Source organism: Parasteatoda tepidariorum, chromosome X2 (genome assembly GCF_043381705.1).
Source record: "Parasteatoda tepidariorum isolate YZ-2023 chromosome X2, CAS_Ptep_4.0, whole genome shotgun sequence".
NCBI classification, from domain to species: domain Eukaryota; kingdom Metazoa; phylum Arthropoda; class Arachnida; order Araneae; family Theridiidae; genus Parasteatoda; species Parasteatoda tepidariorum.
This window is the reverse complement of record NC_092215.1, coordinates 33,419,506-33,445,951: the sequence shown is the minus strand read 5'-3', so window position 1 is coordinate 33,445,951 and position 26,446 is coordinate 33,419,506.

Below are 26,446 nucleotides of genomic sequence, written 5' to 3'. Positions count from 1 at the left end.
ACCGGGTGGTCTCACAGCTCCACAAAACACTCTGCAAGGTGATGGTAGCGGGTTCGAGTCCCTCCGTAACCCAGGGTACATCTTCGGATGTCCTTCTTTAGTTCGTTCAACCAGTTCATCAACTTGACAAAATAAGATAAGCAGACCAGTCAGAATCATCCAGAATCTAAGAAACTGGTGGTAAATTTTCTGTGCGAATATTTGAAAAGTCACTACTTTATTTTTCCAAATTAATATTCATAGAACAGAGATTACTGAATAAGTTTCTCTAACAAAAATATATTTTTTTTTGAAAGATAAAGAGGGAATTTTTTTAATGTTCTTTGAGAACTTTTGCTACCAGGGTTTTAGTTTGTTGAGGCACATAACTATAAGCCATATCTGCAATGAGCCCACAAGCCTGCATATGCATGTGTTATAATACATTAAATAATATATAGCTCTTAGAGGGGTCTCCCCGACTCAGTCAGTAGTCTTGCAACTCTGCCAAATCCTTTGCAGTGAGAAAGCAGAGGGTTCGAATCTGATCATTACCTTGAACTCATCTTTGTGATGCCCTTCTCTAAATTGTTCTATCAGTTTTCAACTTGACCAGGACTTATAAACCGTTCTTAGTATTGATAACACAAGCCTGCATATGCATGTGTAACAAATAAATAAAATACACTCTATTGTTCTATTTAGGTGGGGTTACGCTGCACTAGAGTCACACAATGGGCTATTGGCGACTGTCTGGGAAGGATCCGAAGACATACCATTTCAATTTTGATCCTCTGCAGAAGGGATGACTCCCCTGCTTTAGTAGCCTGACGACGTGCTCGTGAAGTTGAGCACTTTACGGTAGAACAGTTTAGCAAGGACCGATACCATGCATCCTCGGTCAATACGCAGGCTGATCAAAGTGGTCACCCAACCGCAGCCAGTGATGCTTGATTTAGGTGTTCTACTGGGTTGTTGTAGTTCACTTACGTCGCACTAAAGCTGCACAATAGGCTATTGGCGACGGTCTGGGAAACATCCCTGAAGATGAACCGAAGACATGCCATCACAATTTTGATCCTCTGCAGAGGGGATGGCACCCCCGCTTCGGTAGCCCGGTGACCCGCACGCGAAGTCGAGCACTTTACGGTAGAACGGTTTAACGAGGACCAATACCGCACACCCTCGGTTCCTACCCAGACTGATCTAAGTGGTCACCCATCCGCACACTGACCGCAGTCAGTGATGCTTGACTTCGGTGATCTGCTAGGAACCGTGTCTTAACGATTGGTCCACTGCGGGACGGTGTTCTACTGGGAGTCATGTCTTTATGATCAGCCCTCTGCGGGACTGCTATTTCACTTAAATTCTTCTTCTAATGTTTAGCATCTATCATCTACCACTTTGAATGCTAAAATTTTTATATTTTAATGTTTATTAACCAATTATTTTAGTGATTTGGTATAGTAATTGCGAAAGCACTGGATTTTGTCTTGTAAACTTTAAGTGGTAGCATAAGTAAAATGAGCTAGAGTGCAAAGGATTATATAAAATTTCAAGAGAACTCTACAGTTAAATATGAAACCCTATCATTGTTTTCATCCTGGCAATTTCACAATAACACGTGCCTTAACACTTTGAATGCCACGCTAATTTTTCATGACTTGCCCGTCTGGCAAAACGGCAAATAACTACAAACTAAATTTGCAAATATTAGAGAGATGTTGATAGTTTTTGAAAAGGTTTAGCATGACATATTTGAAAAAAGTGTTGAATTATATAAGTCTACGAATTGTTTAGAAATAGTGGCGGCTAAAAATCTATCTGCTAATTTGAATTTATTAAACAATAAAAATCGCAATTAATAAACTACTCACAAATAATAAACTGCTCACAAATAATAAACTACCTAGGCAAAATTTGCTCAAAATCGTTCGAGTAGTTCATGAGAAATTAAATTTAAAGAAAATTCTATATTAAACTTCTCAGGAACTATTCGACCAACTTTTCTGAAATTTCATATTTTGCTATTGGAAATTAGATTCTTTAAAATTACGCAAAAATTTCATAACTTGTGATTCTTCGAATTTGGTAAAATTGCATACATACATATCCAAATGAGGTAAGATCAAGTACTTGTACAAATGCAACAAGAAATTTCTCCAGTGTTATCTTCATAGAAGTAGATAAGCAACAAGAATCGGTAAATATTCTTCGTTTGGCGTATTTATCTTTTATACTGTTGTATGACTCTCATTTTGCGATGCAAAAAATAGGACAATTTAAACTTTAAACTCGTAGCTATGAAATCAGCCAAAGATTAAAACTAAAGCTGATAAAGTGATAGAAAAAACATAGCATTTGCATGAAACATAATTAATTACCCCTTTAAACGCTTATAAATTGCTCTTACAGGAAGAGGAAGACACATTTCGATTTATTAGCTTGCGGCAATTTTGATTCGGAGAATTTTGGAATCGTTCGCCTCTAATCGTATTAACTCACTTTGAGAAGAAAGTTCATCTAATTGGCAAAGTAACTAGCATAAGATAGCTTTTAGATAGTTTAAATATAAGAAATCCACAGCTCAGAGTAATACGAAATGGAGTTGGTATCTCTGGGCCTATTGCGCATGGGCTTCCAATGCAAGATGGTTACGACTCGGTTTGATTATTATGCAATAAAACACAAAATTTGTTACAAATAGAAGACATGTTCTCGAAAAGTGTCGAAGACAGTCCTTCATGTATCTTTGACTTAACACCTTCAACATCAGAAAGCCTCTACACGGGATTTTATACGTAATCTGCGCAGATTATTTAAAAAAGGAACCAGTGTATTTGTGCACGTGAACCCAAATTCTATTTTAGAGAGAAATTTCTTAAATATATTTGAGAATTGAATCTGTAGTGGTTGACAAGTATATAAGACAAACCAATCTCATTTATAAATTAAATTATTTTTAGATATACTTGCTACCACTTTCTTATTTTTACTATATTTTCTATTAAATGGATCTTTCATAAATTGGCAATTTTCATAGTGGTCTGATCGGATTATCTATCCTATAAGTAACAGTGTTGATGCGTTTTTCAGACTCCTACTATTTATATAATACATCTTCATTCCTGCCAACATTCACTCGTTTCGAGAATGAATTTTCCAAGTGGTAGTAAAACAATTACCGAAAAACTATCTTTCTCAAAAATATATTTACATTTTAATCAGGTTGAAATTCACTATCGTAAGGAATAATATGCTTTTATACATTTGTTGTAATTATTTGTATGTAGAGGTGGTCAATCTGATTTAAAATTATTATTGAAATTCAAAAAGTTTAGGAAATAACAAGAATTTCGCTAGGACTTTAAATATGAAAATAAAATCTTCCAGGAAAACCGAAAGAGTTGGCAGCTATGCATCTTAAACCCTTCTGCTTCAAAGTAAGATGAATCTTTGAAATAAGTATTTTGAATCTACCACTTTTTCAAGTTGAAAGAATTTCAATAAAATATGAAATAAAGGTTAACGAAACAAGGCTAAATTATTCGTACTCAGGAGGTTCGGGGAAAGCGTAACACCAAAAGTTATGCGAAATTTTTAAACTTTAGAGCAAGTACTTCCACCATTTTAAACCTAATATATAGTTCGTTCACCAGGAGTTGGCACTTGGCTCCACCTTCTTAGAGGCAGAGTTCATTTCAACGCGGGGGAGTTAAAGGAAAAACATTTCCCCGCTTGAAATCGAGATAACCTCTAATGCGCGCAAAGCCACCACATGGTTTTTTATAGTCAAATCATACCACTATGAAGGCAAACCAGTTTATGAAAGAACCCTTTAATAGAAAATCTAGTAAAAACAAAAATGTGGTAGCAAATATATGTCTAAAATTTTTTTTAATTATTGAATATGATTAGTTTGTCTTATTTACTTGTCTACAAATACAGATTCTATTCTCAAATACATATGACAAATTCCTCCCAGCCACTTTTAAAATAGAGTTTGGTTTCGTGCGTGTAAACTGTTCACTTTTTAAATAGTCTGCGCAGACTAGTTATAAGAAACAGTGGGGAGGCTTTCTGATGTAGAAGGTGATGGCCAAACACAAACTGTAAATTCTTTTTCTGTCACTTACTTCGCTTTATCATAAGCTATTATATCTTTCGTTATTCAAACTAACTTATGTTTTAAAACTTTTTCCCAGCAAAATATCTCAAAAAGAACAAACTGTTCAATAAAGGGAGAGAAATATCAACAAGTTTATGAAACAACACGCACATGTTCAAAATATGCACCTGAAGATCGCGAAATAAATATTTTTCTCATACGATCGCCAAATAGCAGCCTTGTTCACATCCTTCTCCCCAAAATAGCGAAATAGTATCATCCGATACCACGTGATAAAGGCGGAGCCAAGTGCCAACTCCTGGTGAACGAACTATACCCGGAATGTGGCTTAATCTCTTCAAAAGTGAAAAGAGAGTTAACAAATATGTTTCTTAATTTGTATTTTTTTTACGGACAACATGCAGGAAAAATGAAGTTTTGCTTATATAATTATATTATCAATATAAATGCTCATATTTGGGTCCAATGTATACATGCTTTTTAAGCCCAATGTTTTTTAGGATAAATCCTTAGGTAACAGACAGGTGACTTCGTAGTATAAACAAATACATATATCCAATTTTACCGTATAAGTATATGTGGACGGGAGTGAATAGATTCAAGTTTACAAACTGATTTTATTCTTATTATCTTATTTTTACCAGATCTGCTATTAAATGGCTTTTTCGTAAAATGGCTTACCTACAAAGTGGTCGGACCACTTATAAAAAACCACGTGAAGGTTTTCAGTTATAGGAGCTGTTGTTTAAGGCATGATGGTAAAACTTAAACTTGTTACCATTTCATATCGTTAAAAAAATGCTCCCGGTCAAAAGTTGGTAGAATGGTAGAAATCACATAAATCTCGGTGCGCTGCCGCGAAGCGGCATTAACTGATTCATCTGTAGTAATAAATCGATGATAAGGAGTAGTGAGGAGGAATGGCATATCTGCCAACTCTTCCGGATTTTCCCGAAGAATTTATTTTTATATTTAAAGTGGTAGCAATACTCATGTTATTCCAATTAACTTTTTGAATTATAATGATAATTATAAATGAGTTTGACCACCACTACATATAAATAATTACAATAAATATATAAAAGCATAATAATCTTTGCACAAGCGAGAGAGATAGAAAGTGATTCTTGGAGTTTGTGGTGATAGTTATAAGAATGTGTATAGTCTAACGCTAGTAGAAAAGATGGTTTAAGCAGGGAGAAAATTGCAGTCAATTGCAAGCTTACTACTTGTGGTAAATATTCAAGTGAATATTTATTTATTTTTTTATATTATTATTATTATTTTGCACTGAAAGTATACAGTGAATTAAGCCATGGAGGTCCAAGATCCAAATAGCAATGAATATCCTATTACAACAACTACTCCTCAGCCAGGAGATATGGCGCAACAACTCTCTATCATGAATTTTCGGTTATGTGCTCTAGTTGAGCAAGTCGCAAAATTAAACGAACAAATAGAGGATCTTCGCACCAAGAACTCTCAATTGGAAGCTGAGAAAAGACATCTGGAAAAAGCTCTTGATAAAGCACAAGAACCAGTGATTTCCCCAACCCTTCCGATTACACATAAAAAACGCAAGATATCAACTAAAAAGAAAACGAAAAGCAAGCAAAATACAACTGCGGCAACTAAAAATGACGCCACCAGCAACAATGAAGACAAACAAATATTAAACGATAATAAACTAAGCGATTCATTGGAAACCGATGAAGAAAACGCTATGGAACTTGAAAAAGTTATTGATACGCTTCCATCAGCAGAAAGCGGCGAAGAAGAATTCAACAAAAACAAGAAACCTCGATTTGAAACTGATGACAAAAAACAACGAGAAGATGAAAGTGACTTCTTTCAAACTCCCAAGTTTAAAAAGCAACGCATTCCACCAATCCTCATCAAAGATCCTAATTTCAACTGGAAACAAATCAAAGAACTGCTTCAAAATAACAACTGTTCAGACTTTACGGGCAAAGTGTTTGGTGATCAAATCAACTTAAAAGTAGCAGATGACGATGCTCATAGAAAAATCACAAAAATCCTAGATGACAACAAAGTCGAATATCATACATTTCTTCTTCAACAGGACAAACCACTCAAAGTCGTGCTCAAAAGCATACCTGCCGAATACGATGCAAATGAAATTGAAAACGAACTCATCAAAGTGGGATTTGTCCCAACTAAAGTTACCCAAATGACAAAATTCACTGAAAAAGGCAGAATTAACTTGCCCTTATTTATAGTGACATTACCAAAGAATAATCACAACAAGGAGATTTACGACCTCACGAGACTTATGAATTTAATAATCACAGTAGACAACTACAAAGGGCGCGGTGGTGTGACACAGTGCCATAGATGTCAGAATTTTAACCACGTTCAACACTTATGCAGACATGCTCCTAAGTGCTTAAAGTGCGGTGAAGGGCACTTAACATATACCTGCCAAAAATCCAAAGATACTCCGGCCAAGTGTGCCAATTGTGGTGGTCCCCACCCTTCAAATTATAAACAATGCTCTAAATATCCTCAAGTTGAATCCAGACACAGTTACAGCTCCAATAACCAAAATAATGAAGTCTACCGAAATAGAACTGCTCCAACTGCAACATATGCCTCAACCCTTAAAGAAGCTAAGCTTCGGGATCTTCAAAATGCCCAGCAAGAAGACAGAAGTCTGGTTCAAGAAGCACACACAATCCTGAACGAACTTAAAAACTTTGTGGAAATTTTAAAAAACAATGAAGGATTCAACCTAATTCGCCAACTAAAAGCAACAGCGGAAGCCGTAAAATCAACCAAATCCTCAACAACTAATGAATAAAGCCACTTCTCGTAAAGCACCACTTCACATTATAAACTGGAATGCAAACGGAATTTTTAACAAAATACACGAACTTAAAGACTTTATTTCTGAGTATGACCCAGATATTATGATTATCACAGAGACTCATCTTAACAAACAGCATCACATAAAAGTTGCCAACTATACGACCTACAGGTGTGACAGGAATTTCAGAGGCGGGGGAGTTGCCCTCCTGGCGAAGAATAGCCTAATGACAACCGAATTTAACAAATCAAACCAAGCTGGATATGAACAAATCTCAATTTTTCTTAACTACGATAACAAAAACATCAAGATCACTGGAATTTACAATGCTCCAGGTAATACTCTCTCAGACGATGACATCAGACAACTTTTCCCAACAAACATGGAGACAATTGTAGCTGGAGATTTTAACTCGAAACACACAACATGGGGATGCAACAGAACCAACCGCAACGGACTACAGCTCAAGAATCTCGTGAATAAGCACGCACTCACTGTTATCGCGCCATTATGTCCCACATATCTACCAAACATGAGAAATCAAAGACCGGACATTCTTGATTTCGCTATTTCCAATTTGAATACACCCATAGCAGCTGACGTTATAAATGCATTATCTTCTGATCACCTTCCAGTCTACATCTCGATTGGGATATCCTTAACACAGGCGAGTAAGCAGATCACTAGAACCGACTGGAATCTTTTTCAAAATATTCTCACATTAAATAAACCAAACCTTGCAGCTCTAAAGAGTACCGAAGAAATTGATACACAAATTACAATTCTTCAGAATGATATAATAACGGCCTATAATAAATCAACTGTATCAAAAAAACTCGCTTCAAATTACCTTAAACTTCCATCCGAAATCAAGTTTTTAATCAAACAAAGAAACTGGTGCCGAAAGAAATACCAAAAAACTTCTGATCCAGACTACAGAGAAGAGATGATTAATCTTAACAAGCAAATACACAAGAAATGCCGTTATTACAGAAGAAGACAATGGGGAGACAAAATTGAATCGCTCAGTACGGAGGATAATTCTGTCTGGAGAATGATAAAATCACTTCAAGCCACACCTCAAGTGGATAAACCTTTACATAAAGATACCGGGTATGTCTTCACAGCTCAAGATAAAGCTGAAACTTTTGCTGACTCTCTAGAAAAACAATTTTCTCCAAACCCGGATTTCAATCTGAACAATCACAACATGGTTATCGAAGATGTTAAGCAATTCAACGTAATGCATTCATCTCCAGAGATAATTGAACCGACCAACACGGAAGAAGTTATAAACCACATCAAAAAACTAAAAATAAAAACAGCTCCTGGTTGTGATAATATCAAAAACAAGATGATCAAGCTACTACCAAAACAGTACATAAAACTAATAGTTCATATCTACAATGCTTGCTTTACCTTAAACTACTTCCCTGATGCCTGGAAGAACGCAAACGTCATACTTTTCCTTAAACCCAGCAAAGATCCTACTTTACCTGAAAGTTACAGACCCATCAGTCTTTTGTGCAACTTAGGAAAGCTCATGGAAAAAATTATCTACACAAGGATCAAGCCTCACCTTACTTCACTACCAGATGAGCAGTATGGCTTTCGGAAGCATCTTGACACAACCAAACAGCTCCTCAGAATTGTCGACTATATTGGACGTGGACTCCATAACAAACAGAGTTCAGCACTACTGATGCTAGATATTGCAAAGGCTTTCGACCGAGTTTGGCATCAGGGTCTCATCTTCAAGCTTATACAACTGAAATTCCCAACTGGTATCATTAAAATAATACAGGCCTACTTACATAATAGAACCTTTCAAGTTAACTTTAAAAATATGAAATCAACAAACAGGAAAATAACAGCAGGAGTACCTCAAGGAAGCATCCTTGGGCCCATACTATTCATATTATTTACCTACGACTTTCCCATCGACCGACAAGACTTTAACAGCATCACAGCACTTTTCGCAGATGATACAGGAATTGTCGTGAAGTCCAAAAATCCCAACATTGCCTTACAAAAACTCCAAGAAAAGATCACAGAAATAGAAACCTGGTGCCTAGACTGGAAGTTTAAAGTAAACGGCCAAAAATCGAAACTACTAATCATTCAACATAAAAGAAAAACGATCCTCCCCAAAAATCAAGTTGTACTCTTTAACGAAACGATACCCATAGTCAAAACAGCAAAATATCTTGGTCTGGTCATAAACAGCAAATTTAATTGGAAAGATCACGTCAAAACAGTCATCAACAAAGCACAAACAGCCTGCCACAGATTACAAATCCTTCTTCAGAACCCTAAAATGGAACTCAGACTTAAACGTTTACTTTACATCTCGATGATCCGTCCCATCCTGACTTATGCATCTCCAGCTTGGTGCAACATCTCTACATCACTCCTTAAAAAACTCAAAATATGCCAGAACAAAATCCTCAGGAAAATAACAAAAGCAAGATGGTTTATCCGCAATAAAAACATACATAGCGACCTCAACATAGATTTTTTAGATCATCACATTGCAAAGCAAAACTTCAGATTTTTTGAAAAGACCATATATTGTGACACCGCAGGATTCAACGAAATTTTTACGTTCGAAAACTTAAGAGAAGACATAAACCTCAGGCCGATTGCAGCTCATTTTTGTAGTGACATAATTTTAACTAAAATACAAAATATTTGATTTCCTTTTATTCCAATTACCAGAAAGAACCACCTTAAAGATTAAATACAAGATGAATGGGAAAAAGGCCGCTAACGGCCCCAGGCGCCCAGTTATATTTCGATGATGATGATGATTGCACAAGCGAATTTCATCAGGATCAAAATATAATTATATTTTTGATTCAGATCGTTTTTCGTTTTACTACTACTCTGGAAATCAATTCTCGGAAAGAGTGAAAGTTGGCAGGTATGGAATGGGGATGGGAGGAAGAGGGGATCGGCCAAAAGTTAGAGTAGATGATTGTGATATACTCAGGGATCCCAGAGATAGAAGTAGTAGCAACAGTATTATAATTAGATATGTTTGTTTTTTTATAAATATCATCAACAAATCTTGATCAGTGCAGTTATTAACAAGTTGAATGCCACGCTAGTTTTAAATGGCTTGGCTGTCCGGCCAAACGGTGAATAACTACACACTTGGTTTGTAAATATTTGACAAGTTCTGCTAGTTTCAAAAGCTTTTTTTTTGCTTTTATTAACTAAAAATTGGGCACCTGGGCCGCGCAGCGTCCCTTATCCCATTCACCATGAAAATATTTACAAACAGTGTATAAAAACATTTTGTGAAAAGCAGCATCATGGTAGCTTTGTCAAAAAAAATCAAGCAATTTGCTTGATAAATAAAACATTTTGCAATACAATAGATTTATATATGAGAATTTATATACAGGCATTATTGAAATATACGTTGATACTTTTTACAGACATAATGGATATAGTTTTATAAGCGCAGGAGCTGACAATTTGCTCCGCTTTGCAAAATAGTATCAGTGGAAGCGAAATTTGAGTTAATTTTAGTTTACTGCTCCCTGCTTGCGTAGTGGTACTGCTCCTACCTGATGATCAAAAACAAGAGATCGCATCTAATTCTACGGAAAAATTGATAGCCATTTCCGTGGCAGACGAAACGAACATCAATCTTGAACCTTCGGAGCAGCCTAGTGGTATCACCATCTTCAGCGACTGCAGATCTGCCTTACAGGCCCTCAGAAAAGGTACCTCAAGCCTAATCTTCAATATCAAAGAACAACTTGAACAAGAAGAACTCACGATATACAAAGTAATGAATTTTTATGGAGAAAGCTAATAAAATTTTTTTGTACCTTTAATGTAATAATAACGCATCATTTTAAATTTTGGATGAACCGTACGAATCTTGCTTTTAAATAAATTTTTCTTGGACATTTAAGTGACTTTAAATATTATTCTTTCTGATTTTATAGTTGATTCAATAAAATTGAATCACCGGTGGCTGACACTGAAATTATATTTTGGCTGTGTCTACCACCGCATGCTGACACTGACTTTTCACATATGCCGCGAAAAACAGCTGGCTGACAGCGTATATCAGGATATAGAACTATAAAATTTACACTCTTTGTAATTGCAGAAAATCTGTTCAAAATTTAGTTAATTATTGTGATTTTTGGTTTAATAAATTCAATTTAGTAGATTTTTACCCCCTCTATTTTTAAACAATTCGCAGGCATATATTAATCACCACTTTTTTAGTTATGTCATGCTAAACCTTTTATGAACTAGCAAAATCTGTCTATATTTGCAAATTTAGTCTGTAGTTATTAACCGTGTGGCCAGACGAGCAAGCCATGTAAAATTAGCGGGGCATTCAACGTGTTAAGAACATGATATGGGGTGAGTTCCACATTAAGATAGTTGCCACTGTTTTGATATTTTCTAGTCCCATCTGCAAAGATTTTCATGTTTTCATGATGTTTTGTTCTTAGTTTGATGAGAGTGGTGACTGTCTTCCTGTTGATGTCAAGATTAGTTATTTGATCGTGGGCCTTGATTTTTAAGGGGGTGAATAATCTTGACTTTGCAAAAATATTTGCATCTGCCAGAGTAGTTGGGATTGTATTTTGATAGAGATCTCTGGCATTTTTAGCCAATGAATCGGCTATTTCATTGAACTCACGGTTCAAATGAGCGGGAATCCACTGCAAGAAGCATTTTTTCTGGAGACGTTGAAGTTGTTCTGTAATATTCAAGATTAGGCTTGAGGTACCTTTGCTGAGAGCCTGTAAGCAGAGATGCCAACTGCTCCGCCCACGCCGAAATAATTAAAAAAAACGGTATATAATTACAAGTAAGTTTTTCAAATATTTGACTATATTTGCTTGCCTTTTAAAAGACATCGCACACATAAGTATTATAAGTGGAGAATTATATAACCCTGCGAATTATTTAGAAATAGTGATGGATAAAAATCTACTAAATTGAATTTATTAAACCAAGAATCACAATTGATAAACTACCACTATAAAATATATATTTGCTGTCCGGAGCAAGTTGGCATTTCTGTGTAAGGCAGACCTGTAGTCACGGATGATGGTGATACCACTAAGCTGTTCCAAAGGTTCAAGACTGATGCACGTTTCGATTGCCGTGGAAATGGCTATCAGTTTTCCCGTAAATTTCGATGGGATTTTTCCAGCACCAGTTGCGATTTCTCATTTTTGATCATCAGGTAGGAGCAGTACCACTCCCGCACCTCCGTTGGTGAAAGTGGAGTCAGAAGATCCATCAGTAAAAACTCTGATATGATTGAAGCCAGATAGAGAATCGATCGTTAGATTATATAGAAAAATTCGTTAAAGAAGGATAGTTACGCCTACTTTTAATAGAGTAACCAGTAGATGGATGCTTCGCCTTCGTCTTTGATATGGCTGAGGCCTTTAACCCTTTCGCGCCGACTGTCACAAATACGTGCCAGCATAAAGCCGTATCAACCACGGTAAAAAGATAAAACTGGTAGTCAAAGTAATTCTTTAGCAGTTTATTTGTGGGCGGAGTTATAATTGTTTGATTTATTTAATTCACCATTATTTTGTTCAAAATAAAACTATTTAGTTATGCATAAAATTAACATAGATTATATCTATGATTAATCTACCAATAATGAAAGTAAGAGCAAAGTAAGTCTGTCAAATTAGCAACGACTACATTTAAGTTACCGTTTTTTATTTAATTACATCCTGATTCTGATTTTGTGCGAATGCTTTTCTGAATCATCCGTCCCCAAGGGGTTAAGCCCCGAAGGGGCCTTTTTCCTCTTCATCTTCAACTTGTTGGTCTCTAGATGTTTCTGTCTTGATGTGGAATCTAGAAAGGAAAAGATCAAGCAAAAGAACTATTAAGATCATATTGGGGTGCTGCTAAGATCTGATTGGTCCAGTAGTTGGGATCTGTGCGGGGCTAGAATTACCTGGGTACAAGTAATTTTGTAGCGCCAGTTTTGATAGTGGTGTATTAGCGAACTAGGAAAATTTGAAGATAAATTTAGGCCCTAAAAAAAGGCCTTTTTTAATTCAATTAAATTAAGGAGAAAATTAGATTTCAGGGTTTAAATTGAGCAATTTTAAAATTATTTGAAAGAATTGCGTCACTCGTGAGGAAGTGCGCTATCGGTCTAATTTTACTATCCTCAATATACATTTCAGTTTGAAAAATTTTATTGTAGTTTGCAACATCGCAATTTATTGCTTTATTGAAGAAGTTAATATTAATATCTGTGATAGTTTAGATGGATGCTTTAACATTGCATTTTAGATGATACTTATAATTTTTGATATTTAGTGGTGTGAAAATTACTTAAAATGAAAAATACTAAACTAAAAGTAACTTAAATTTCGCTACTATTAAATTTAAATACTATTTTTCAAAGCGGAGCAAGTTGGCATCTCTGACTTTTTAAAACTAGCAGAACTTGTCTAATATTTGCTAACCTTGTTTGCAGTTATTTACCGTTTGGGCGGACAACCGAGCCATTTAAAACTAGCGTGGCATTCAACGTGTTAATAACTGCACTGATCAAGATTTGTTGATGATATTTAGAAAAAAACAAACATATCTAATTATCATACTGTTGCTACCACTTTTATCTTTGGGATCCCTGAGTATATCACTGTCATCTACTCTATTTTTTGGCCGAGAGCGGTTTTTTAACGATTTAAAATAGCAGCAAATTTAAGTTTTACTATCATGCCTTAACCCCTTGGGGACGGTTGATTCAGAAAAGCACTCGTACAAAATCAGAATCAAGTTGTAATTAAATAAAAAACGGTAACTTTAATGTAGTCGTTGCTAATTTGACAGACTTACTTTGCTTTTACTTTAATTATTGTTAGTTTAATCATACATATAATCAATATTAATTCAAAGTATATTTAAATAGTTTTATTTTGAACAAAGTAATGGTGAATTAAATAAATCAAATAATTATAACTCCGCCCACAAATAAACTGCTAAAGAATTACTTTGATTACCAGTTTTATCTTTTTACCCTGATTGACACGGTTTCATGCTGGCACGTATTTGTGACAGTCGGCCCGAAAGGGTTAAACAACATGTCCTATAACTGAAAGGCTCCACTTGGTTTTTTATAAGTAGACCGATCAGACCACTATGTAGGTAAACTAGTTTACGAAGAAGCCATATAATAGAAAATCTAGTAAAAATACGATAATAAGAATAAGATAAGTTTGTAAACTTGAATCTATTCACTCCCGTCCACATATACTTACATCTTAAATTCGGATATATCTACTTGTTTATACTAAGAAGTCACCTCTCTGTTTCCTAAGAATTTATTTTAAAAAACATTGGGCTAAAAAAGTATGCATACATTGGAACCAAATAAGAGCATTTATATTGATAATATAATTATATAAGCAAAACTTCTGTTTTCCTGCATGTTGTCGCGTAAAAATATACAAATTAGGAAACCTATTTGTTAGCTCTCTTTTCGCTCTTGAAGAGATTATAAGCCACATTCCGGGTATATTAATTTTAAAAAGCTGGAAGTATTTGTTCTAGAGTTTAAAAATTTCGCATAACTTTTAATGTTACGCTTTCTACGATTTTCCTGAGATTAAGTGGGATGTGTTATTTCGTTAACCTTTATTTCCCGTTTTATTGAAATTCTTTCAATTTGCAAAAGTGGTAGATTCAAAATATTTATTTCAAAATTAATTTAATTCATGAATAGGATTGGTTAGTCTTATATACTTGTCAAACACTACAGATTCAATTCTCAAATATATTTGAGAAATTTCTCTCTAAAATAGAATTTGGGTTCATGTGCACAACTGGTTATTTTTCTGCATAATCTGCGCAGATTACTTATAAAATCCCGTGTGGAGGCTTTCTGATGAAGAAGGTGATGCTTTAAATAAGTCAAAGATGCATCAAGGGTTGTCTTTGACACTTTTTGAGAACAAGACTTCCATTTGTATCAAATTTTGTACTCTATAGTATGATAATCTGAAAACCGATTCAAAAAGATCTTGCATTGGAAGCCCATGTGCAGCTGACCCAGAGATTGCAACTGATCCGGTTCTACTCATACTCATATGTGAAAGTTATCTTAGCATCTGCCCGGCGAGGGGCTCTAACTAATTCATCTGAGTGGAAATGTATAATAAATCGCCGAATCGCAATTGAATGGTGAAAGTTGGGATTCAGTAACATTTACCGAGAGAAAATTAAAATAAAATAGTGAGAGTAAACAAACAATTTATAAGAGAAGAGGTTTTTGTCGCAGACTGCCTCCCCTCCCTCCGAGGTAACTGCTCTGATTTCGATATATATATATATATATATTTTCATAATATTTGATAATATAATAAAAAGCGGTAGAGAAATACAACTAAAAATTGCAGATTTTCGATTAACTTTGGCAACGTTTTTAAAGGCTCAACCAACGCCTCCTAAAACTGAAAGCCTCCACACGGATTTTTATAGGTAGTCCGATCAGACCACTGTGAAGGGTATCCACTTTCCGAACGAGTCATTTAATACAAAATCTAGTTAAAATGAGAAAGTGGATATGGCTAAAAATTTGTTTTATTTATGAATATTATTAGTTTGCCTCATTCACTTGTCAACCACTACAGATTCAATTCTCAAATATGTGTGATAAATTTCTCTCAATTACTTTTTTAAAAGGTTTTGGGTTCATGCGCACAACTGGCTCACTTTTTAAGTAGTCTGCGCGGACTACTTATAAAAGACCGTGTGGAGGCTTTCTGATGAAGGAGGTGATAGCTCAACACGACTTTACTCTATTGCAATTGGTTTATTGCAATTACATATATTTGCTTCCTTGTGTGCTCGATTTAGGCTTATAAACCTTTGTCAAATAGAAGGACAGATAGCACAATACAGAGAAGGACAACGCGAAGACATATATAGGGTGAAAGCGGGATTCGAACCTGCTACCTCCACGCCACCAACATTATATAGAAGCATCTTTGTCCCAGTTTTTTTGTGGTCAGGCTTTTAAAATCTTAGTAAAATTAGCTAAAATTCTGAGAGCTTTAGTATTTGATTGTCTACCAATAAAATATTTTGTGAAAAGCAGAGTAGGTGGCAGTTCTGTATATGTAAACCAACAAAGCAGTTGTGATGAATAGTGTGAAATTTTAAGATCGTTTGATGCGTAATTTTTCCTTAATTAATACTTTTAATACAAGGGAAAGTTATTTTTCAGGTCTGCAACGTTTTACCAATATTATAAAAGTCTCAAAAACTAAGTACCATTTTTTATTCTTTTTTAAAAAATTAAAATAATTCACATATGCCAAATGCTTCGCTTACAAGATATTTTATAAAATTGTACTTAAAACCAAAGGTCTCAGAATTTTGATTTATGCGTTCACGCCGAGTGTTGCGCCTGAAAGCGGGATGGAAAATAGAAAATACTGGTAGAAGAACTATTTCAATATTAGATAATATTCGGGAGGAGTTAATCTATTCTCAACAATAACAATTCACTGTAAGGAAATTTATCACGGCGAAGAAGCAATTCAATATAAAAATTGCAACCGTTAAAAACAATTGGTAGTTATGGATTTTTATCATTCCCGGAAAAAAACTAAAAACTGAAATTTATTTGTTATCAGTTTTTACTCCGGTGCTCCTCCCGATGAGACAATCTAGCGTGACCCACCGGTGGGTCACAACGGCGTGAATATGCTAATATAGCTAACATTTCAAAGATCTCACAGATATGAGAAAAGACTCCTTTTATACTTTTATAGGTTGGGTATATTCAGGGATTGTCAAATAATTTTCAAATTAAATTTTTCAAAAATAAAATTTTATTTAATACTAAATTTATTTAATTTAAATATCTGGAAAAAAATATCCCGCCAAAAGCGGAAAAATATGCAACACGTATGAAAAAGGAATCATGTCTAGCATATATCCAAGAGTTTGAACAATTTTTGTAAGATTCCGCAATACAAGAACGATATTAAATTATACGAAAATCATAGAACCTTAAAGTAAGAATTTTGCTCAACTTTCGCTTCATAATATACTTTTCAGCTTTATATACATTAATTTTCGCATTATTCTTTCCTGTGGATTTCTTATATTTAAGCTATCTTAAACTACTTACGTTAACTACTTCACCAATTAGATGAACTTTCTTCTCAAAGTGGGTTAATACGATTAAAGGCGAACGATTTCAGAATTCTCTGAAGCAAAATTTTCGCAAGCTAATAAATCGAAACGTCTTCCCCTTTCTGAAAGAAAAAAAGTTATAAGTGTTTAAAAGGGTAATTATGTTTCATGCAAATGCTATGTTTTTTTCATAACTTTATCTGCTTTAGCTTTAAACTTCCGCTGATTTCATAGCTACGAGTTTAAAAGTTTAAATCGTCCTCTTTTCTGCATCATTAAATGAGAGTCATATAAAAGTATAAAAGATAGTTAAGCCTAACGAAGAATATGCATCGTTTCTCGTTGCTCATCTACTTCTATAAAGATAACACTGGAGAAATTTCTTGTTGCACTTGTACAAGTACTTGATCTTACCTCATTTGGGTTTGTAGGTGTGCAATTTCACCTAATTCGAAGAATCACAAGGTATACAATTTTTGCGTCATTTCAAAGAACGTAATTTCCAATAGCAAAATGTGAAATTTCTGCAAAATTGGTCGAATAGTTCCTGAGAATTATTTTTAAATTAAACAAATTTCAAAAATAGAATTTTCGTTAAATTTAATTTCTCACGTACCAATCGACCGATTTTGCGAAATTTGCTATTTTGCCTTGTGAAATCACATTCTTAATAATGAAATCAAAATTTGTCTACCACAAAAATAATTTTCTCTCTATATTATCATTAAATAAAAAAAAATTAAAATCAAGTGTTTACTGAAAGTTGTATATTTCGTGGAATTATCCTTGAATAAACGAATACAGAAAGTAAAATTAACATTAAAAGGTCCAAACTTTAGACCACTCACCAAGCTCTATTACATCAACTCTAACTATTTTTAAATAAACTTTAGATACATCCAACCTTATCAAAATGTAATAACTAACTTTATTGAAATACATAAAACTTTCTAGCATTATTATTTATTAAATATTATCCTTTATTTAAGACTTTTTGAGTTTTAGGTACTCTAACCGTTGTATTATTCAGTGCTGTGGATTTCTTATGTGATGATTAACTTATGGTAACTACTAGTTAGATGAATTAACTTATGGTAACTACTTCAATTGGATGAACTTTCTAAGCGAAGCGAGTTAATACGATTAGAGGTGAAAGATTCCAAATCTCTACGAAGCAAAAGTTCCTTAAATTATTAAATAGGAATGTATTCCTATTTCGGAAAGTGGAAACAATTTATAAGGGTTCAAAGTGGTAATTAATGTTGTTTCATAGAGAACAAATGCTACCATACCCTTATCACCCTTATCTACCTAACACGCATTCTTTTTAAACATCCGCTAGTTTCATAGTTTAGAGTTTTAAGGATTATAGTGTCCCTTTTTTTCAACATCGTAAAATGAGATTTCACTCCGGAAAAGAAGGTCATATGACAATTGCGGAAGATAGCTCAGAATCACGAAGAATTTTATGGATCTTTGATGCTCATTTATGAGAGGTTGAAGTCTTAACGAAGAATTGCAACCAGTTTTCTGTTATATTACATAGTAGAATTTTCGGAATGTCATATTTTTTTTTTATAAGTATTAAAAAAAAATCACCAGTAGAGAAACTCCTTTTTAACAATATATTTTACACCACGCTACTGAATAAAATTTATGTAGAAGCGCTTATTTATATTAGCTCGTACTGAAAATAACTTGAAAAGTTATGTTAGAGGTTGTTATGACCTAATATAAACACGTTGAATGCCATGGGGTCAAAGGTGACCGGCAAAGACAAGATTATTAGAAACACATAAATCGAATAAATTCTTAGTGCTTATAGAGAGTTTAGTTTCTTATAGAGAAAGCTACTAAAAACATTTTGAAACTTATTAATTAAAATAATTTTGAAAGTATCTTACATTCTTCTTCTTTATTGGCACTACTGTCCAGGGTGGGCCTTAGACTGCGCACAATGTTTTTTAAAACATCTCTGTTCCAAATCATGATCTTTAAGTTTGAGATTTGTAAATTTTTTAAATTATTCAAGACATCATCCATCGATCCCAAGGCCTCTCGGCCTAGAGAAATGCCAACTTGCTCCTGGCAGCAGACAAATATTTTCAAGTGGTAGCGTTTTAATGCATGATTCTTAATTTAGCAAATTAGATTCATAAGATTTTGTTTACCACTTATTTTAAATAATTTCATGGCTTGCATAAAATGTGACGCCATTGAAAATGATACAGTTCAGTCGGGGCCTCACTGGCCCCGGAGTATCACCCGCCAAACGCTGTGCAAAGCGTGGAGGTAGCGGATTCGAATCCCGCTGTCACACTGAATGTATCTTCATGCTGTTCTTCTATTTGAAGAAGGTTTATAAGCCTAAATTGAGCAGATATGCCAGCAAATTGATATAAATCGATTGCAATACAGTTAAGTTGTTGAGCCTTTTAAAAAGTTGCCAAAGTTCATCGAAAATCTGCATATTTTAGTTTGAAGTTTTCCAGTATTTTTTCATAATATTTTCTCGAAACAAGAGCAGTTGGTCTCTTTCAGTTTTTTGCGCATGGGCTTCCAATGCAGGATCTTTACGACTCTGTTTTCAGCTTATCATGCATTAAATAGAAGACAAGTTCTCAAAAAGTGTCGAAAAGCCCTTCACGTGTCTCAAAAAGCCCTTCTTGTGTCTCAAAACGCCCTTTATGTATTTTTGACTTATTTATGGCATCACCTTCTACATCAGAAAATCTCCACACGGGATTTTATAAGTAATCTGTGCAGATTACTAGATAAATTTTACATTTTAAAATTAGATAAATTGAGATAAATTTTCCTCATATATTTGAGAGTTGAATCTGTACTAGTTGACAAGTATATACGGCGAACCAATCATATTGATAAATAAAAAGATATTTAGATATATATTTACTACCACTTTCTTATTTTTACTAGATTTTAAATTGAATGGATCTTTCATAAAATGATTTACCTTCATAGTGGTCTGATCGGATTACTTATCCTAAAAGAAGCAGTGTGGAAGCGTTGTTCAGACGCGTACTCTTTATATACATCTTAAACCCTTCAGCGTCAAAGTCAGAAAAATTTTGGAAATAAATATTTTGAATCTGCCACTTTTTCAAGTTGAAAGAATTTCAATAAAACGTGAAATAAAGGTTAACGAAATAGAACTCTTCCGCGGATGATGCATGTTTGTAGAAAGCGTAACATTTAAAGTTATGCGAAACTTATACAGAGCAAATATTTCCAGCATTATTTAACTAACATGGGTCCCAGCTAAACCAACGCCTCCTACAACTGACAGCCTCCTACAACTGACAGCCTCCACACGGTTTCTAATAGTTAGTCCGATCAGACCAGTATAATGATAAACCAGTTTACGAAAGTGTCCATTAATACAAAATCTAGTAGAAATAAGAAGTTGGTAGCAAATATATGTCCAAAAATTTACTTAATTTATGAATATGAATGATTTGTCTTATTTGCTTGTCTACCACTACAGATTCCATTCTAAAATATAAATTCCTTAAATGCTACAAACTTCAAAAGGAATTACGTATTTTATAACTTTTATAAGTTTTTTAAAAGTGACAAATGGTTACCAATTTTATTCAAACTCACTTCAAGAAAGCTGAAGTTATTGAAAAATGGAAACCTAAATTAAAAGTGGTAAAACGTGGTGGTAAGTATACTTACCACGGCATTCAACAGGATTAAACCCTTCAGCGTCAAAGTCAGAGATGCCAACTTGCTCCGGACAGCAAATATATTCTTTAAAGTGGTAGTTTATCAATTGTAATTCTTGGTTTAATAATTTCAATTTAGTAGATTTTTATTCACCATTAACTCTAAATAATTCGTAAGCTTATATAATTCACCATTTTTTAGCACTATGTAATGCTATACCTGTTTGAAAGCAAGCAAAAGTAGTTAAATATTTGCAAAATTTACTTTGAAATTATTTATAGTTTTAATTAGTTTGGCGTTTCCGGAGCAGTTGGCATCTCTGCAAAGTAAGAAAAATTTTGGAAATAAATATTTTGAATCTACCACTTTTTCAAGTTGAAAGAATTTCAATAAAACGGGTAATAAAGGTTAACGAAAGAAGGTGGCGGTCCGAAACATTAGCTGTTTGTAGAAAGCGTAACATTTAAAGTTATGCGAAACTTATATAGTTCGGAGTAAATATTTCCAGCGTTATTAAACTAACCAGGGTCCCAACGCGTCCTACAACTGACTGCCTCCACACGGTTTCTTATAGGTAGTCTGATCAGACCAGTATAATGATACACCAGTTTACGAAAGAGCCCATTAAAACAAAATCTAGTAGAAATAAGAAGTTGGTAGCAAATATATGTTCAAAAATTTATTTAATTTATGAATATGAATGATTTGTCTTATTTACCTGTCTACCACTGCAGATTCCATTCTCAAATATACATGACAAATTTCTCTCAGAAACTTTTAAACTACAATTTGGGTTCAAGCACACAACGGGTTTTTTTTTTCTAAATAGTCTGCGCAGACTGCTTATAAAAAACCGTGAGGAGGCATTTTGACGTAGGAGGTGTTTACTTAACCCATGATATGGCTTAAAACTTACCAAGAATATGGCTAAATCTCTTCTAAAGATGAAGACAGCTAGCAAACATGTTTCTCAACTTGTATTTGTTTTATGGACAACATGCTGGAAAAAAATAGTTTTGCTTATATAGATATATTAATAACATAAATGCTTATATATGGGTTCAATTTCTACAATGCTTTTTAAGACCAATGTTTTTTGAGATAATTTCTTAGTCAACAGAGAGGTGACTTCTTAGTACAAACAGATCCATACATCCAATTTTACCATATAAGTATATGTGGACGGGAGGAAATAGATTCAAATTTAGAACATTATCTTATTCATATTATCTTTTATATTTTTACTAGATTTTCTATTAAATAGCTATTTCGTAAACTGGTTTACCTTCATAGTGGTCAGATCAGACTACCTATCCTGCAAGAAACCGTGTGGAAGCGTTGTTCAGACTCGCGCTCTTTATATACACAGAGATGCCAACTTGCTCCGGACATCGAATAAATATTATAGACTGGTAGTTTATTAATTGTGATTCTCTGTTTAATAAATTCAATTTATTAGATTGTTATCTACGACTATTTCTAAGTAATTCGTTGGCTTATATATTCACCACTATATTATAATATAGTCATGTTAAGCCTATTAAAAAGCAATCAAAATTTGTCAAATATTTGCAAATTTTAATTTGTAGTTATTCACCGTTCTTAACCCCTTGGGGACGGGTGATTCAGAAAAGCATTCGTACAAAATCAGAATCAAGTTGCAATTAAATAAAAAACGGTAACTTAAATGTAGTCGTTACTAATTTAACAGACTTACTTTGCTTTTATTTTAATTATTGTTAGTTTAATCATCTATATAATCAATATTAATTCAAAGTATAACTAAATAGTTTTATTTTGAACAAAGTAATGGTGAATTAAATAAATCAAAAAATTATAACTCCGCCCACAAATAAACTGCTAAAGAAATACTTTGATTACCAGTTTTATCTTCTTACCCTGATTGATACGGTTTTTTGTTGTCACGTATTTGTGACAGTCGGCGCGAAAGGGTTAAAATCATTTTGGCGTGTCCGGAGCAGTTGGCATCTCTGTATACACTTTAAACCTTTCTGCTTCAAAACAAGAGAAATTTTTGAAATATATATTTTACATCTACCACTTTTTCAAGTTGAAAGATTTTCAATAAAATGGGAAATAAAGGTTAAAGAAACAGTTGCGGGACGATCTTTCTGTCATGCATTGTAGAAAGCGTAACCTTGAAAGTTATGCGAACCGTTTAAACTTTAGACCAATTACTTCCTGCAATTTATATCCAACAAATCTGGAATGTGGCCCAATCTTTTAAATAAAGAAAAAATATAACAATTGCGTTTCTTAATTTGTATTTATGGACAACACACAGGATCGAAGTAGTTTTGCGTGCATATTAACATAGCATTACATAACTTATACATATTATTATATCTTCATAGTGTTCTGATCGGACTATTTATAAAAAACCGTGTGGAGACTTTTAGTTACAGGAGGTGTTGTTTAAGGCATGGTGTTGAAAATAATTGTAACTCACATGGTAAAACTTAAATTTGCTACCATTTCAAATCGTTAAAAAAAGATTCCAGCCAAAAGCTTGAAACTGAAACTGACACTGTACAAAATAACTGGGCACCTGAGGTAGCAACAGTATTATAATAAGATATGTCTGCTTTTTTAAATATCATCAACAAATCTTGATCAGTGCGATGATTAAGTTTTTAATTTTATTTACATAAATTATACACGAATTAAATGAAAATTATTTAAACTGAAGTTGCTCTAAATATAGGTAACCTTTTTCTTTCTAATTAATATCTATTGCTACAACTTAAATATATTTAATCAGAGTTCAAATGATCCGTAAAAAATTTATAAAGTGGCGGAAGTGTTATAGTGAATAAACACCAATTTTTTTTAAACAGCATCCACTTTAAAATTAAAAATTTGAAACCATACGATTTCGTAACTAGACATACTTCTTTCGAAATATTAAGCGTTTTGGTAAGTACGAACTTCAAAGAACATGCATTTTTTTCGTAATTTTCTATTTGTAATTTATCACTTTTACCATAACGAACCTTGTTAGCGAATATTTGGCAGCCCAGTATACCAGTATATATATGCAAAGGCGGAAGTTGTTTTAAAATGTCAATTAACGTAAGGTTATTGAAATTTTGTTTAACCCTTTCAAAGGCTGTGGGAAGTATACTTCCCATCATATTTTTACCACTTTTAATTTAGGTTTCCATTTGTTAATAACTTCAGCTTTCTTGAAGTGTGTTTAAATAAAGTTGGTAACCATTTATTAGTTTAAAAAAACGTATAGCAGTTATAAGATACATAACTTCTTTTGAAGTTTGTAGCATTTATAAAATTTATTTTATAAATAAAGAAAAATAAAAGTCATTAAGTTCCTAATAGGTCGTGTTAAATATATTTACCACCAAAAAAATGGCATTTTTAAAAACTAACTGAGATTTTTTTTCTTATATCAGTTACTATTCTTGAAACAATTTCAAGTCCAAAAATACTTTAATTTACCTTTACTAGAAATAAATAGCCTATGATTGGGTTAAATTTATCTGATTTATCTTCGTCAAACCTTTGATCCACTGTTGTCAGATCTTCGATATTTGAGCTATTTTCAAATGTAGAATGGGGGTCAAAAATATGGTGATTCAATTTGATTGAATCAAAAACAAATCCTAAAGAATAAAAGTTAAAGCCCTTAAATATTCAGAAGAAACTTTCTTGAAAGGAGAGATACGTACTGTTCTTTAAATATTTAAAATTATGCATTATTATTATATTAAAGTTACAAAATGTTTTTATGAGCATTCTCTATAAAAATTCATTACTTTGTATATTGCGAGTAAACATATTTATTTGAAAATTAAGCATAGTTATAAATATAAATGTATAAAAATGCCTTTTTTTTCTCACATTTCTTCCACTTTTTAAATTTTTTGAGATCTATACTGACTCTGATCAGAATGAAAAAAATTTGGTGGTAAAAAGTAAGTACAATTTCTGAGCAATATTTTAGTGATAGTGAAATAAAATTTAAGAAAGCAAATATTTTAAAATTTTTCCAGCATTTTTGAACTTTATGGCATCTTTGACGCATTTAACGCATTGAATGCCACGCTATTTCGCATGGCTTGCATGACTACAAAGTTAACCGATTTTGCTAGTTTTTTAAAAGCATACCTGCCAACTCTTCCGGATTTTCCGAAGATTTTATTTTCATATTTAAAGTGGTAGCAATACTCAGGTTATTCAAATTTACTTTTTGAATCATAATGATAATTATAAATGAGTTTGACCACCACTATATATAAATAATTACAATAAATATATGAAAGCATAATAATCCGTGCTCAAGCGAATTTCAATGGGATCAAAATATAAATATATTTTTGAGTCTAGATTGTTTTTCGTTTATTGTTTTACAACCACTCTGAAAATCCATTATCGGAAGGAGTGAAAGTTGGCAGGTATGTAAAAGGTTTAGCATCAAACTTCCGAATGAAGTGGTGAATTTTATAAGCCTACGAATAGCTCAGAAAAAGTGGTGGATAAAATTCCACTAAATTTAATTTATTAAACCAAGAATCACAATTAATAAACTACCACTTGAAAATATTTATTCGCTGTCCGGAACAAGTTGGCATCTCTGTGTATATAAATAAAACTATTTTTGTGTGTTCCGTATTGTATTAATTTCTTCAAACCATGTTAGTAACGATAATAATATAAAGAAAATAAAAAAGCATTGAAAATTAACTCGAATTATGTGTTTCTAATAATCTTGGCTTCACCCTTCACCGGTGACCCCTATGGCGCTAGGAACAAGCTCAGCGAAGGTCACTGGTGACCCCCAACGTGTTTATATCAGGTCATAACAACCTCTAACATAACTTTTCAGGTTTTCTTTCAGTATGTGCTAATATAAATAAGCGCTTCCACATAAATTTTTATATAGTAGCGAGGTGTAAAATATAATGTTAAAAAGGAGTTTTTCTATTGGAGATTTTTTTTGCTTTAATCTTTATAAAAAAAGCTATGACATTCCTTAAATTCTACTATGTAATATAACTGGTTGCAATTCTTCTTTAAGTCTTCAACTTCTCATAAATGAGCATCAAAGATCCAAAAAATTCTTTGTGATACTTAACATCTTTCGTACTTGTCAAATGACCTTTTCTTCCGGAGTGAAATCTCATTTTACGATGTTGAAAAAAAGGGACACTATAATCCTTAAAACTCTAAACCAGGGGTTGCCAAACTTTTTTGATCATCGACCCCTACATAATTTTTCGAAATTTCCATCGACCCCCCATAAAAGTAATTTACTGTTAATTAAAATAAAACTGTATTAGATACTGTGTTTGTACATTTATTTTATGATTTTGAACATTTATTAAAATAATAATACATAGTGTAACAATAGTTTATGAAAAATATATTAATGTTGAAATATAAATACCTTAATATTTATGAAATAATAAGTAATTATAAATAAGTAGAAATAATAAGTAAAGTTACTATGGATTTATTGCTTCTTAATCAATGACATGGGTGCCTGGTGTTTTTTTTTTTTTTTTTTTTTTTTTTTTTTTTTTNAAGGTTCGTTATATTGGGTTCAAAATTGGTCAATTTTAATCTTAAATCCCCTCGAAACTCCTTATTTAATTTATTTCTGTTCTTAGTTAAGA